This window comes from Phytophthora infestans, genomic scaffold, assembly GCF_000142945.1.
Source record: "Phytophthora infestans T30-4 supercont1.9 genomic scaffold, whole genome shotgun sequence".
Taxonomy (NCBI): Eukaryota; Oomycota; class Peronosporomycetes; order Peronosporales; family Peronosporaceae; genus Phytophthora; species Phytophthora infestans.
Window position 1 is genome coordinate 2,532,841 of NW_003303750.1, and position 17,091 is coordinate 2,549,931.

The window sequence follows — 17,091 nt, forward strand, 5'->3', positions numbered from 1 at the left end:
AGCTCAATTGCTATTTAACGTCCTTCATATGCTAAATAACTTGATTTGGCGTAGCTGAAAACGAGCTCTTGTCATTTGCTCGGACTGAGGGAATGCATGAGCTGGAACTACCGCTTCCCTCAACAAAACCGCGTGCTACTGCGTCCGATCGCGTGCGCGTTGAAACACCAAGGGCTCAAGCTGCTGCTGCAAGAGAAGCGCCCGTCGAACCCTGGTGAATCAAGCTGACGCTACCCAATCTTTGACGATGGCCGCTGCGGATACTACTGAAGCGGTTTCAAGTCCAGCGACACTTGCTCCAGATAAGGAAGCCACACATTCATCAGGTGAAGGTCCAGTCCGGAGCATACAGAACAGGGGAGCAACATCGAGTGTATTCCGGAGGATCTATAACTGGACGCCAGTGTCAATACAAGTGAGCACACTGGTGTGGATGTCTTCGGCAACGAAAGGTTTATCGACGCCATGCGAACGGAGGTATTGTTTGGTACCTTAGCGACGGACGATATCAACGTATCTTCGGAGCCGTTTTCAGACGACAACGACGGTGAAGATGAAGATGAAGCAGTTGCCCCCCCCCATCGGCAGCTTTTGGCGAATACGAGAATGAATCGAGTCAGACACCGACTTTAAAGATGAGAGCGAGCTATTTCGACAAGATGGCGTTGCCATGCGCCAGCTCGGACTGTCCGGCTGGAAACTGTACGATGAGAACCACAGCGGTAAGAAATCTGTATTCAACAGAATTGTGAAATTTGAACTAGCGAATTCTGTATGACACTGAATGCAGATGAGCTACAACTGGGCAGCTCTGGCGATCTCTACAATGACACATTTAGGCCTATTAAGTCTGCTGCTTTTGCAGCCTCGCCGCGTGGTATTTTTTTCTAGTTCTTGCCAAAAGCACTGTGGATTCGCATCGCTGACAAAACCTATGCGTATCGCCTGCATTGTATTCCAAGTATCGCTGAAAAAATCTCGCCTTTGTCAGCTTGCAGATCAAGATAAAGACTCGCAAAAACAAGTGCAGTCATTACAAGAGATCAAGGAAAAGCTGGAAAGAATGAAACCCGTGAAAGTTCATGAGATAATCCACGTCATTGGTCTTCTCGTGGCTAGGACACTCTGTGGACATAATGATGATTAAAATAAACACTGGTCGACACGCGACGACGGTGCGGTGCCTCGTGGGACCTTTGGGCGTTATATGAAATGCGATCGCTTCAAGATGACCACTCGGCTCCTCCACTTTGCAAGCGGTACAGCAGTTCCAGCGTCAGGTGCTAATGCTTGGAAATGCGGCCGGTCTTGCAAATCATCGAGAAGACGTTCCGGCGTGGCTATCGCATGGTCCATCGAGTGAGTGTCGACGAAGGCACGATCCCAAATCGAAGTTAGCTCAATCCTATCCGTGTTTACAACAAGGATAAACCACATAAATATGGCACGAAAATCTATACGACGCGTTGCGCTGAAACGGGCTATCGCGCAAGGTATGACGGCTATTCAGCACTCAAGAGAATCAATGTATGTTGTTTTATTCAGAAGAAACGTATTTGTGAGAATGTTATTCTGTACGTTATTAAGAATGTTTTTCTGTATGCTAAGAGTTGAAGTGTACTTGGGGGCCGAGAAGGACAAAAAGAAAGCAAAGGGAGTGGTGCAAAAGGCTGTCATTCGCAGCATCTCAAATGCATTTGAAGGGCAGCCTGGCAAGCGACTCATCGTTGCCGACAGCTTCTACAGCTCGTACTTACCCTGTTGGGCTACTACTTTGTCGGGACACACCGCAACGACCGCTTGGGAGCACCCAAAAAATTCCGCTTTATACAAACGAAACAGCCATCTTGGATGCTGCGCGGAACTTACCGAACTGCGCACTCGACGATACATCCAAAGCTACGGTAGTAGCCGCTACCTGGATGAACGGCAAGCCAGTAAAGATGATTGTCACCGGATGTGCTACTACCGTGCCTAACGTAGCGAGGACCCACTACCGACTCCCATGTCCAACTACGTCTCCACAGCTACTCCCTTCAGCGGTGTGTCGTCTTTAGAAAATACTACAAGCAGCTCTTTCTCGCCTTCGTAGACGTGGCGATAGTCGATGGGCTCATAATCCACAAGTTGGTGGTGGCAAAGAGAAACGAACCCGTGCCCACTCATGCTGAGAGCATGCGCCGAATTCAGATTGAACTGCTTGAAGTCACGGCGGCCACGTCTCAAACCAACGTGAACGCCATGATATTAGCGACCGTCCCGATGCCTACACACGAGAACGCCCTGGAAAACAATGAGCAGCTATACCACGGCAAGCGGCGTCAGCATCTCGGCGTGCTGGCACCTTCAAAAACCAAAGGAATGGAGACGAGTTATCTCTGCAAGGCCTGCTGCGATGCCTTTAACGGTTACGTACCGCTCTGCAACCGTGTCCGTCGTGAGGAAACTGGTAACAATCTCATGTGCAGCCAAATCTGGCACACGACCTGGGGCAACGGCACGCTCATTCCACCCCGCCTAAAAAAGAACCTACGTTTTAGGAAGCGCAAACTTATGCATAGGTCTAGTGATGAGCAAGCCGTAGCGTGATAAGCCCAGGGAACGGAATCTATAGATCGCTGGAGCACTTACCAGTTTGGCAACACACCAAATGTTTTGGTCGGTTCCTCTCTACTACTGTCTCTGTAGTTAGCAACTGGCCGAAAAATTGGTGAGCGTCGCGCAGTGCGCGGCACGTGGCGCAGCCATACAAATTGGCCCTCGAAGTTCGCGCGCATATTTGCTAGTGCCGATCAGATTCAACGGGAAATCAACTTCACCGGTGTAAGCGGTTTTTATACTCGTCTCTCAGCCAATTAAATTGCGTTTCAACTTCAAATACAACGCGTTTATGTCTAGCCTCGTAGATGTTTTGTGCCATTTAGTAGGGACTCTCACACTCCAGCTACGAAAGAACTAGAATGAAAGAAATGTTTGTAGTTGCCGAGGTATACTTCAACCAATAGTATTTTAATTTTGTATGATACAGAATAAAGCTTCGGCTTAGATGGGTTAGGACAACGCTACTAGCTTCTTACTGTCTTATCAATGAATTCAACTTTAATTTTTTTCAACTATAACAACACAACAGCAATTACACAAGGGGAAATTGTATTAGTAGGTTAGCACCTTCATTCTATCTACATCTACTCAAAGCTTTTGTTGTCTTCAGGAATATTCAGTTTCGCTGGTGGGGCATGCTGAGGGCTGTCTGGCAGAGGTGTTTGATATCCTCGATACGCCGGGACAGCGTACAGCCTCACGCTTGGTACCTTCTATAAAGTCTAAAAGACGTGAATGTGTACCCATTCGGGACGCAAAGTCACGATTGTACTTCTCCAATGGATTGTTGGTACGGTTGATCACATCAACCCCAACGCGAATCATCTCCTGAACATTCCACGTCGTAGCGTCATACCTTTCCATCCAGGTCATAAAAAATACTTCCAGAATGCATTCCACTTTGTCTTTGCTCCAGTTTGCGTCGACAATACTGCGAACGTATCTAACATCCTAAACAAATTGCAAAAAATGAGATCCAAAATATATTAACATCAAAAAGGTCAGAGTTATGTTGTAAATAGATATGATCAAATATAATAGTCCTTTCCTATTCTGCGATTTGGTCCACTAGGATGACAGCAAGCGTGTCAAGTTTGCCGGGTCTGAGCGCGCTCTTTATTTGGCAGTCTGGAATGCGTAGATCGACCATTTTACGACGTAGTGCCTGTTTCACTGGAAACAGGCATCCTACGACTTTGGCACGGGGTAAACTGCTCCAGAACTACGTTAATTAACGTCACTTCGAAGTCACATGTGACGTTTTGGGCTCCAACTGCCAGTTGCTCAAAATGATGAGCTCATTTAGCACCTGCCAGTACATATCTTGTGACTTGTCTAGCGCCAACACGTAGCAAATGAGTACGTAGAGATTGACAGCGCCATCACATTCAGGCATTGGTCGAAAGGTTTGAGTACCACCAAAAAGGTGTCGTCTATGGAAAGGGTAATCTTTGGATACCGCAGTATCCTGTGAGAGCGACATCAGGGTGCCCCAAACCGATAATCCGATGGATTCCGGTGGTCGCCTGTGTGGGGTACGCCACACTAGCCTGTAGAAAGGACCTGGGGTCCTTGACGCTTACACAGCGTATAGTATGGCCTGGTATACATCACCACCCGTACTCTCCTTAAGTGTCTGCTTCACTATAAAGACGTCAGGTGCGCATGGAATGATAGTGAGCGTGACGTCGTCGCCAGCGTGGTGGCGCTTGATCCCGTCGTACACCTCTTACCGGACAACTGGTGGATGGTTTGCCGTGTTGCTGACGTTGCGTCGCTGTAGCTCTAGGCTCATTTCACTGCGCACATCAATGACTTGTGGTACTGCCTCGTCGCACGTATGTTGAACTCCGCCTGCTACAACCGCACCTGATCGGACAGTTATCTTAGCCCTGCATCCTTTGTGGAGCCTCTTGCAGACGTAGTAAACCGTGCTTGTTTCAGAAAACGAGCGCTTGATGCAAAAGGAGTAGCCGCGAAGGTCCATGGTGCTTAGCTGTCGTGGTGGAGATTGAGAAATGGTTGGTAGTGCACCTCAGGACAATAAGTAATGCTAATGAGAGTATTAAGTAACGCTTATGTAAATTTACGTAACTAGTCCTGAAAAAGTCAATACTTGAGTTTCAAGACAATCTGGAGGACATGAATGATATTATTCTGTAGCGAAGGATTAGTCGCTTTTTAGGACACATCTCAAATATCTCCCTGTAAAATTTAGGACAAATAGGACACGTTAGGACGTGTCTTAGGCCGCATTATCCTTCGTGCAATACTCCATTGCATTTTCACAGAGGCATTTCCATAATACAGTACATATGTACTGCGCTAATTCCAATCTTTTAAAAGAATTACCATACAAAGTGGAAGCACACAGTACACAGATAGCCTTAGCTAATAATCTCGCATTTCTAGATAACTAGCTCATTGCTAAGTACGTATGCGAGTAAATGATAGGTGCTGATCAGATTGTTAGAAAGTAAGAATTTCTCATTACTCTCCATTCATAATGCTCATATATTTTTGAGCTCCACGCCTTGTGAATACTTGTACTGTATAACATGTAATTGGAGCATGAAGTTCGATAAATTAGATTACTTTTGCCTGTGTTTAAGGTGTTGAAAGCACGAAAAACTCTGATGGATGGCCCCCAATTGCGACACGGAAACAGACACACCTGACGCCTCGTCAATCTACCCGATTCAGAATGTATCTACGGCGGGTGGCAGGATGTAAAATTTTCTTGTATCCACGCAATCTGTGACGGGGTCACACAGCACCTTGCGCTAGAGGAAGTTGGCTTCCGAGGGTATACAAGCTCTCAGTGAACGGCAGTTCACAGGTTCTCTTTTACCGAAAAAGAGCGAAGTGACCAATTAAAGGTAGATTGTAAACTGAGTATATTTATAGGTAGATAAAGCTTGAATTAAATACAAACTATAAGCCACCTATAGAAAAGCAATGTCATTAGCCAATGGTTGGCTTTGGACGACCTTGGTACCTTGTACCAAATATCTTGAAGTATGATGTGTCACACTTCATGTAACTAGGGTACACTTAGGGCTACGTACCTCGTTACATCCTCCCCCACTTAGGCTCGGTTCACCGACCAATCAGAATGAAGAAGTGTACGTCACAAGCTTTCATTCTCAAAGTCGAAAAACATCGACTCGGCCGCGCGAGCGCGGCGGAGGCTCACTTCACAGTTAGAGCCTCGGTCAGCAGTCTGTGCTCTCCTCTTCTAGGTCTCCACCTCGATTGTTTGTCCTGCCTCGTGGCACTGCGAAGAGCGGTGCGAAGACACGCTTCAAGGCTGCTGCCGGAAAGGCGCAAGCCAAGAGCACTAAGCCTCACGGCAAAGGCTTAGCACTTCAGGAGGCTACTCAGGTGGCCTTTGAAGCGATCGGCTCATCGGGTGACGCGGCTGTGGACAAGCGAACAAGCAAGCGCCGCAGTCTGTAGCCCTCGGCCTCGACAGATAACCGTCCGAACCCTTGGTTCACCGAACGTGAGTTCAACTCTGGCAGTGAGGACGATGCCGAGTCCGAGAGCACGCACGATGCTCCTGTAGGCTCTGCGGGAGGGCACAGCCCAGTGCCCAGCGAGCACAAAGACGACAGCGTGCAGTCGCTTGCTGGTGATCAAGGTGATCACAGTCCCAGGGCGTCTGTGCGCTCTGAGAGCTCGGCCGTCAAGGCTAAGGGCACTACCAAAGCTGGTGGAAATGAGGAAGAGGAACCTCTCAAACGTCTCTTGCTTGCCGAGGGTCTTGCGCGTGTTAAGGCCGCTAAAGCCGGAGGCGCCAAGCCCTCTAAGAAGCGTACGGCTTCAAGGTCTCCACTCCGCGAGGAGAAGGAGACTCGGTACTCCCATCGGGGCCACTTCGACTTCTCGGATGAAGAGGACGAGAAGGAGGAGAAAAAGGAAGAGGGTGCTATTTCTGAGCCCCGAGAGATCACGAACGACCTCGACCAGCGCAGGAGGACTTCCCAGCGTTCGCTCGGTGGTGGCACCCGTCAGCCAGGGAGCTGCCATCAGCTTAAGAGGGCATTGTCCTCCCGAGGAGAGCTCTGAGGTTGACCTCTTCTTGGAGCTTCTCATCGCTCCTCGTGGCCTTGTGGACGGTCACACCTCTATGGGCATTTACGAGCGCACCCTTGTCCAGAAGGAACAGTTGTTTGTCGACAGCTTGGAGGCGGCTCAATGTGTGCTTCTCGCGTCACACCATGTCCCTCTTAAGGACTTTACGACTTGTCGCAAGAAGCTCGAGAACCGGGGTGGTCTCTATCCTCTTTCGGGTTACCCCTGAGTTCTCCTCAATAACTGTCCCAGCTGGTGTTCTTGGGAGGACATGATCTGGGCTTGGGTGGAGTCTCTCAAGTACTCACCCTCGGAGTTACGGGAACTCCATGAAGATCAGCTGCTGTCACGCATCCTGGACCAGCGCGATCTTTGTGTTCGGTTTGCCCACATGGCCAGCAAGCGCATGCTGCCAAGGGCCATTCCTGAAGCGCGCGGCTTCTAGCGCTCACGATGAGTGCGGGTACGGAGTGGCGTCAACGTCCGTACCCCGGTTGGGCAAGAAGCCTCGGACTACTTATGAAGCTACCACCGCTTCTGTTCCCAAAATGCGACAGCCTTCGGGCAGTCAATCAGGGGCTCCCACGAGTTCTCGGAGTGGGCATAGCCCCTCCACCTCACGAGGAGCTGTCGCTTATCGCGATGCCGTTGCTTCTGGAGGATCCGCTCCACATGGTAGTGGCCTTCTTCATTCCGGTCAAGCAGGGGCGGAGGTGCCCTCGTACGAGTCCGAGTACTCGGCGCCTCCCGAACGCCACTCTCGTCTGAGTGCTTCTCCGGTGGGTCCGATACAGGGCCCTGTGGCTGACCGCCTCCGTCAACGTGTCTACGGGCTTGCGATTGCACTTGACTTTGGGGCTGGCGGTGATGCTGCCGCCCAGACCGGGAATCAGGGCGAGCTCGCTCGTCTTGCGGGCCGCCTGGACCTGTTGGAGCGTGAGAACGCGAGCCTGCATCTGCTGGTGGACCGATGGGCCTCTTCGTCCGATTTGGACGAGGCCTTTCCGCATGATCCGACGGATCGAGCTCTGCTGTCACGTCCGGAGCCGCCTTCGGCGCACTCCTAGACGTACGCGTATGGTGTGTACCCGGCGTACTCAACGTATGGCTCCGGGGTCCAGTCGTACGGGGCCCCTCCTGCGTACGGTCTTGATCGCAGCTTTGCCGTTCAGACCGAGGCTTGGGTGCCTGATCCGACGCCCTCGTCGACGTCTGTGGCCGGCTCTCGCTTCGAGGAGCTGGGCCAAGATGGGTCGGTGAGTCAGCAACCCCCTGTGGATCAAAGTACCGCTTAAGATGTCCAACATAGAACGTTGGGTGCGTCGGCATTGACTTAGGCAGGTCGATGGTGTACGACGCACCATATCTGGCCAGGACTGCAAAGGTCCGATGAAGCGGTGCTTCAGCTTTTTGCTGCCGACAGAGCTGACAGTGTCATGAGGTAGGTTTCTCGTGTCTAAGAGCACTAAGTCCCCCACTTTATATACACTTAAGTTTCCTCTTCCATGTTTGTCTGAGTACTCCTTTTGTCTATCCTGGACCGCTGACATGGCATCGCGGACCCTGCTGACAACGCTTAGCTTGGTATCCATAAAGGATTTCACTTGTTTCCGCAACGAAATTGGGCTCACATCCGAGCCTTGGGAGGAAAGGGCTTTCCGAGCCTCTCCCCCACTTAGAATAGAGGCGTCAGTGTCTCCTCGAAGAGTGAGAGGCACGCTGGGGTGACGGAAGCCGTTGAAGTAGAACGGCGTGAACCCCGTGGATGCGTCCACCGCGTTGTTGAGCGCAAACTCAACAACTGGAAGCTGCGTCGACCATGTGCGTGGTGCTTCCGCGCACACACTGCGCAGAGTGTCCTCGAGCTCTCGATTGATGCGCTCTGCCTGGCCGTCTGTCTGTGGATGGTCCGCGGTGGACATCTGCAGACAAGTTCCTAGTAAAGGAAACAGCGTTTTCCAAAACGCAGCCATGAACCGCGGGCCTAAGTCCGAGACAATCGTCTCCGGGAGACCGTGATAGCGGAACATGCTATCGACGAACAACCTAGCGGTTTGTTCGCCCGTAACAGTGACGGGAACCGGAGCAAGATGGTACATCTTTCTCAGCCGACACACGAACACCAAAAATCCGGTGTTGCTGTGCCCTTCGGCGGGAAGCCCAAAGATGAAGTCAAGACTCATCGACTTCCAACAGCCTTCCGGTACGGGCAGGCTCTGTAGTGGGGCCGAAGAGTGCCCTGTGCGTTTGACCCGCTGACATGTTTCACATGGCTTCACGTATCGGGCGACCCACTTGTACATGTGGGTCCACCAGAAGGCCTGAGAGACCGACAGGAAGGTCTTCACGCGGCCCAGGTGGCCGCTGGAGGTCGCGTCGTGCGCCACCGCGAGGATATCGAGCTTCATATTCTCGTCGTTGGGTACGACCACCCGTGGAGGTTCAGTGGGCTCCACCCGGTAATAGAAGAGGCCATCCTTCAACTCATATCGGGTGAGCCGAGAGCGCTGTCGCGACGAAAGCCACCTCGCCATCCGTTGGGAAAGGTGAGGCGAATTTGTCGCCGTCCTCAAGGATGCGTGGTCTGTAGATACGAAGGGCCGGGAGCTTAGAAGGTGAACCCGAAGCTTCACAAGGGCATACTTCATTGCCAGAAGCTCCTTGTCGTGGACAGGGTAGTTCCGTTCGGCAACTTTGAGCTGCCTGGACTGGAACGAGATGACTCGTTCATATCCAGCCGTGTCGGCCTGCAGCAATGCACACCCGATGGCGTAATCGGAGGCAACGCAGACGACGCTAATCGGCTTCGTCTCGTCCGGCAGGGCCAGGACAGGGGCCTCTTTAAGACTAGCCTTGATGCTGTCAAAGGCATCCTGGTGCGCTTGCTCCCAGCGCCAGTCGACATCCTTCTGAAGGAGGCCCGACAAGGGCTTAGTGAAGCCCGCGTACTCCGCGCTGTACTTGTGAAGGTAGTTGGCCAAGCCCAACCACTTTCGAAGATCCTTCTGGGATCGGGGCGTTTGCTATGCTGCTATGGCCTTGACCTTGTCTGGGTCGGCCCGAACGGCCGTGTTGCTTACGAAGCAACCGAGAGCTTTAATCTCTGGTGACGCGAAGACGCACTTGTCGATGCTGGCGTAGAGCTTGATCGCTCGCATCACGTCCAGCACTTGACGGAGGTGCCTCAGATGAACTTCAATGGCTGTCTTGCCTCCCTCGGCACGGCTATGGACGAATATGTCGTCGAAGTACGTCTGTACGAAGGTACGCAAAGGGCGGAACAATTGCGTCACTAGGCGATTGAACGTCGCCGGGGCGTTAGACAAGCCCTGCGGCATGACGAGCCACTCCCAAAGCATGCCGCATGGAGTGCTTACCGCGGTGAGCGGGATGTCGCTCTCCCGCATCCGGATCTGGTAGTATCCGTCTACCAAATTCAGCGCAGTGTACAGTACGCTCCCGGCCATGTTGTTCAACAACACATCCTTTCGTAAGATCGGTGTTTGAGCCGGCACCGCTGCGTTGTTCAGCTTGTTATCAGCGTGAACTAGATGCCACTTTCCGTTCGGCTTCCGAACGCAGAAAGTTGGCATCGAGTGCGGGGACTTCGACTCCCGCACCATGTCTGCCTTCGCTTTCGCAGCGAAGAAGGCATCAATGGCCTCGCACTGTTTGCGCGGAAGAAGGCATCAATGGCCTCGCACTGCTCGCGCGGAAGAGGCCATTGCCTCGTGACACAGTACGTTGTGCCAGGCACAATATCAATCTCATGCCGTACGCCTCGATCTGGTGGGAGCTGGGTCGGTGGGTGTTTCTTCACTACGTCCGCATACTCCGTCACCAAAGGATACACCGGATCCTGGGGGTTCTTGAGGATTTCAGAGCCCAAGCGCGCTTGACGCTGCTTGTTCAAGTCTTTCAGGGCGTCCTCGTCCAAGACAGAGGAGGAGTTCAGCTTCTCCCGAGTGGTCTCAGGTCTTATGAGCACCATCTCGGCAACCTTTCAAGCCTTGAGGTTGGTTAGGAAAGCCTCGACCGTCATTGCCTCGAGGTTCAGTATCTCTGCAACCTCTGGCAACGGCTCCATGTGGACACCAGATGCCTTGACAGGTAAACCGGTCTCGCCATCAAAGATGTGATACCACTCTTCCACCAGCCTTGTCGGAGGAGCCCGGGCCCTGGACACCGAGTCGCTTGAAGCGACGTCGATCTGAACGAAGTTCAGATCCAACTTGTGGCGGCGGCGGCATCGTCGTCGACGGCGGCCGTGACGTTGAGCTTTGTTACCCACGTCTGAAGATGTCGGAGCGCTGACATCCGAGGCACTCGTGGCCTCGTGTGGCACTGTGCTACCCACATAGGAAGCGCGTCCGACGCCTTCCTCTTTAGATAAGGTCTGGGCGACCGCGTGTTGCACTAGGTTACCCACACAGGAAGCGTATCCGACGTCTTCCTCTTCAGTTAAGGTCTGGGCGACCGTGTGTAAAACTCTGTTACCCACCTTGAACACGCTATTGCCAGTGTTCGTGACAGCGGCAGCGGAACTAAGTTACCCGCTTGTGAACCTAAGTTACCCACTTGGCCGGCGCCTCCTCTGGGCGCCGCCACCGTCAAAGCATCGACGGAGTCGTCATATACGTCGACAACTCCCAAGCATCTGCTGGATGTTTCGGTACCCTGGCAACCCTTGCGGCGCCTCGGGTCCTGACAGAGGTGGGAACATGACTCGCCAATGCTCTGTCGGACTTCGCAGGGCGGCTGGCACCAATTGCCTTGCCTTGCCTCGCCAGTCGATCCAGGGCTCGTGCTCCTCAAGCCAGGGCATGCCCAGGATCATATCGTACGGATCCATGTCAAGAACAGTGAACTGTTCGAGGCTGTCAAAGTCTTCAAACTTGACGGCCAGATCCACTTGGACGTTGGGAGCAGTGACGACCATCCCGTCGGCCAGTCGCACTGACACCGACCCGTTGTCCTTGCTTTCTCTCAAAGCATCGGACAGCTTGTTGCTATTACAAGCAGCTGTCTGGCGGCGAGCGAGATTCTTCGATGCCCCAGAATCGATCAAGATGCTAAAGGGGTGATCGTATCCCCGTACACATCCGTGTACTACGAGCAACCCGCCGCTGCTCTTCGCCGATTCGAGAGTGCGAAGACTCTCAGGGGCTAAGTCCCCGTGGTACGCGCCACCCGCGCACCCTTCACGAAGACTTAGTTCTTCCCCAGTAGGGCGCACTGCCCCTACTGGTTTCCGGTGCTCCCCTGTCCCCGGGTTCCTGGCTTCTGCCAGTGACCCTTGAGGACGGGCTTGGAGGAAGACCGTCTGCGGAGTCTTTCCGCGGGACAGTCGCGCTTGAAGTGGCTCATCTTCCCGCAGCCGAAGTAGCGGATGTCACGCTGTTCGGCGGACCCGAGTTCCATGGGAACTGGCCCTTTGGGGCTCGTTCGACGGGGAGTCGACAAGGAACTCCCAGGCCACGCTGAGGCCGGCTTACGCGCCTGGAGATGGCTGTATTCTTCCTGAAAAGCCAGTTGAATCGCCTCTTCAAGGGTGTTTGCCTGCACCCAGAACAGCTGAGTGCGCTCGGGGTCCACTCGAAGGCCGTCCATGAACACAGTCATCTTGATGTGTTCGTTGAGTGGGTTTCCCACAAGGGACGCCGTGAGCTCCCGTATCTCTTGCACATACTCGTGCAGCTCACGCCTCCCTCGTTTGCACGAGAGGGAGCGCGAGCACTGGCGGTACTCGTAGCTCGCCGGGAGGAACGCTGCTCGGAGCTCTTCACACAGCTGAGCCCAGGATGTGAAACATCCAGGGGCTGTTGCTTCCTGCGTGTACACCCAACTCTTAGCACGACCGCTAAGGTTGGACAGTGCAAAAGCAACACGAAGTTGCTCGGTCGAGATCAGAGCCGCGTCCATCGCGAGCTCTACTTCTCGGACCCAGAAGTGAAGGCTCTCACCTTCCTTCCCTTCACACGGCTTAACCTTCTGCCGTATTGGCTTTGGGTGTGGCGGTTTTACTTCCGCCGCCGGAGCCTGCAGGTTCTCACGCACATGCGCGATGAGCCCCTGCTCGTACACGTCAAACGCATTGACGCGCTCGAGCTGCTCGGCCGGTGTTGACGCCACCAGGATTGACTACGAGTGCTACCAAGTGTGATGGAGTCACACAGCACCTTGCGCTAGAGGAAGTTGGCTTCCGAGAGTATACAAACGCTCAGAGAACGGCAGTTGACAGGTTCTCTTTTATCGAAATGGAGCGAAGTAACCTATTTAAGGTAGAATGTAAACTGAGTATATTTATAGGTAGATAAAGCCTGAGTTAAATACAAACTATGAGTCACCTAAAGAAAAGCAATGTCATCAGCCAATGGTTGGCTTTGGACGACCTTGGTACCTTGTACCAAATATCCCGAAGTACGACGTGTCACACTTCATGTAACTAGGGGTACACTTAGGGCTACGTACCCCGTTACACAATCTACGATCCGTATCGAATTGCTGAACGACTCTACACAAACGTCGATAGGGCACCATCGCAATACAATCACCTTTCTGTTTAGACCATGGCCTACAAGCGTGACACTAACAGCTGACACTGCACTAAGTATTCTGCATCTTCTGGTAGATTCAGCACGTATCGATAAGCGTGAGCTTAAGCCGGGACCCAAGCCGAAACATAATCGAAAACAAGCGCGAAGCGCTATGACGTCGGAGCTGAAAGAAACTAGTCTGAATGTTGCTGAAATTTGGCTACTTTTCATCTAAAAATGTATCCCCTCATTTTCATTTTACGATTTTCTTTTTTAAATGACATTCTATAGCACAAAATCGGACATGGTTTCTGTCCTTTAGGCAGGCTACATATTAGGAGGTAATAAATACTAATCCAGTAGTTCTCTTGACCGATGCGCTTACAGAAATTGCATACGTGAAGGCGTAAAGCTGAAGAAGGAGATACGTCTCTACAAAACGATCGTTAATACTAAGCCGTCGGTGAATGTGCGATTTCTTATTTAGAAATAAAAACAGAAACGATTAAGTGAAATTTTAATTTAATCAGGGTGAAGTCAATGCCACCCGCTAATAAGAGGAAGAAACATGTCAGAAACATGGAACGCAGGCTATACGGCTCTTTCTACCGGCATGCTATCAGCCCTAATATAACGAATTGTTCACCAAGAACTAAAGAAGCCAGAACGTCGATCGGCAGTGACGGTGGTAGAATGATGGTTTGACGTCGAAAAAGTGTACGGGTAAATGATTTTGAGTTTTTATCTTATCCAATGGCTGAACTCACCTGGGAGCCCGCCCACAACCTCGCCTGGAAGCTAAAGGTGGATTTCGAGAAGGAGACTATCGACTAAATCCACCATTCTACAATGGGACGCGGGCGAAAAAGGGAGACGCAGCAAGATGGAGCGCTAGTTCGCGCATTTTTAGACCTCTCTCAAAACGCCATTCAAGGTGCAGAGCAGAAGGCAGCGTTCAATTCTCAATCGATTTATTAGCGCAACAAAATCGAAGAAGGAGGAAGTTCGTACTGCACAAGCGCTTCGCAATCGATGGTCTAGTATTTCTCACGACGTGGCCAAATTTGTGGGGTGCTATAGCGTTATTAAGGCCCGCAATGAGTCAGGCAAAAAGTGCGGGTGACGTAATGAAAGACACTCGATTACTATTCAGAATGTAACAAGGATCCGAGTTTTCTTTCGAGAGTTGTTCGTTGATTCTGCAGAAATGCCCGAAGTTCATGGATGGGATTAGAACCCGTGGGTCCGGATCTAACGCTGGTGTGGCTGGTGAAGTAGAGAAGGAGAGGCCAGCAGGACGAAAGAAAGCTAAGACTGATCTAGGCGCGGAAATCGAGGATTTTTAAATACTGAAGCAACTCGTGGATGACAATAAAGAGCGAAACTCTGTGCTCTTTGAGCAAATGAAGCGCAAGAACGACTTGATTGAGGAGCAGCTTACAATGGACCTGTTTAAGACAGACCCGAATTTTGAAGAATCCAAAACCTTTTTCAGTTTCATGCACAAGAAGCGTCTAGCTTCTATCATGGATGGAGAGGCAGCTCGAGAACTAGGGACATCGATCAATGGTCGAGATTGAGACGTGCAAGACAAACGTTAAAACTCACCTGATCCAGGTGCCGATGTAGCTATACCTGTCAATGGTACGGTTGGAAATGATGCTGGTTCGTTCAAGGATTTAGTAGCTCGTCCCGCCATTTAAGACAATCTATGAACACGATCATTGAATTGCTTTAACCTTAACAAACAAATTACCACAAAAACAATCTTCGAGTCTTCGTCATTCTCAAAGTTAAAAAAATATAAGTAGCAAAGCATATACATTAATAATCTGAACTGTGTTAATGTGTGCCATTCCAACTCCAGAAATGTCTGCAAAATACCTCTCGCATGGCCAAAGATGCACTGTTGTCGTGAAAAACTTTAAGGCGCTTGTATATATCCATAATTGAACCCGCCAAACATTCATCGGCTGATGCAGACACGTGTACGGGTTCGAGGGGTTGCTGCTCTGCGGTTGTATTCAAAGTTTCTGTACCGTACGGATCAGGAATGTAGTCAGGCACGTTTTCTCCTTGCAACTCGACCACCATGTTATGTAGAATGACGCAGCAGTAAATAACGTACTTCATTTGATCCTCGTACCACAAGCGAGACGGTACGCCAAGATAACCAAAAGGGACTTTAATATTCCAAATGCACATTCAACATCTTTTCTGATAGCCTCGTGGGCTTTTGTAAAAGACTTCTTGCTCCTTTCTTCAGGCTCCGTATACGCCGATATGAATGTACTCCATGCCGGGTAAATACCGTCCACAAAATAGTATGGTGTTTCGTAGTCTACACCATCAATTTCATAGTGGACACGAGGCTGATTATCATTAAGAAAACTATGCAGTAAAGGAGAACGATCCAGAATGTTTAAATCGTTGTTTGATCCCGAAATACCGAAAAAAGCATGCCATATCCATCGATCTGCAGTGGCAATGGCTTCAAGAACGACAGTAGGAGCTCCTTTTTTTCCACGGTAGTGTCCGTGCCAAGCTGTCGGACAATTCTTCCATCGCCAGTGAGTGCAGTCCAGAGATCCCAGCAAACCCGGCATGCCACGACTCTTATTAAAGCGCAGGATCTTCCTAACGTCATCTGCTGTTGGCGCCCGCAGGTACACTTTACCATATATGTCTACCACAGTCTTACAGAAAGCATGACAGCTCTTTATTACAGTAGTCTCTGCTATTCGACAATATTCGTCCTGTCCATCAGCAGAGATGCCGCTTCCTAACATGCGTAGAGCTGTAGTCATTTTCTGCTCTGGAGATGCCCCCATCTTGCCAACAGCATCAAGTTTCCTTGCAAAATACGAATTCGCTTCCGTAATATCGATCAATAGCCGCCGAAAGAGTACTGAAGGGAGCCCGTAGCGTCGCTGGAACAGGGTTTCCTCGTAGACCGGATTAGGACCGAGGTAGTCCCGCATTGTTGATTCGTGACCGAGTAGAATATTCCGTTCACGTAATTTCATCCTTCCGGGGACTGAGCCCCGGCGTGGCCGGCCTCTTCGTCTTTTAGAACGGCGACGTATAAAAAAATCAGACTTAGAGTGATCTCGGCGTCAAAGCCATCAAGAACATCGATGATGTTGTCATCGTCGTCGTGGCGTAGCAAGGCTTGAAGTTTTATCTATGCTGGATAGCGACTAGGCGAGTGGTCATAGGCAGAAGTATTTGTATTTCTATTTTTGAGTAGCCAATCAAAATAGATTTAAACTCGTGATTACAAATAGGTTTGCCAATGCGACTGGAGATGCTCTAACATTTTATCTCGATAACTCTATATTATCATTTCGTTTGACGCAGTCTCAAGCATACGTAATATGAGACTGCGTCAAACAAAATGTTACTTATGAACCAATGAGAGTTATCGAGATAATCGGGCTTAAAGTTGGCCAATTGATTTTCGCACTTAACCGAAACAGTGACATTTATTGTAAACTTCCATCGAAAAAATTGTAAAACCACCCTTATTCAATTGCTTTTAACAAGAGCTTTTAAATAGCACTTAAATCTCTAAAATTGAAAAAATATTGAGCTCACAACACTCCTAAATGTATCGTCATTTCGAGGGCCCATAAATGAAGATAATATTTTTGAGCGACCACAACTTCTTCAGTTTTAAGCATTCTGCAGCTTATAAGGGCTCAAAAGATAGAGGAGACGCCCCGCTTTCGTTTAGAGTGCTTAAATCGCGATTCGTACTTAGGTTCATAAGTAACATTTTGTTTGACGCAGTCTCATATGTATGCACGTAGTTGCGGCTGCTATTAATACATGTAGCTGATGTTTCACACCGTACTGGATGGTAACATGAATACTT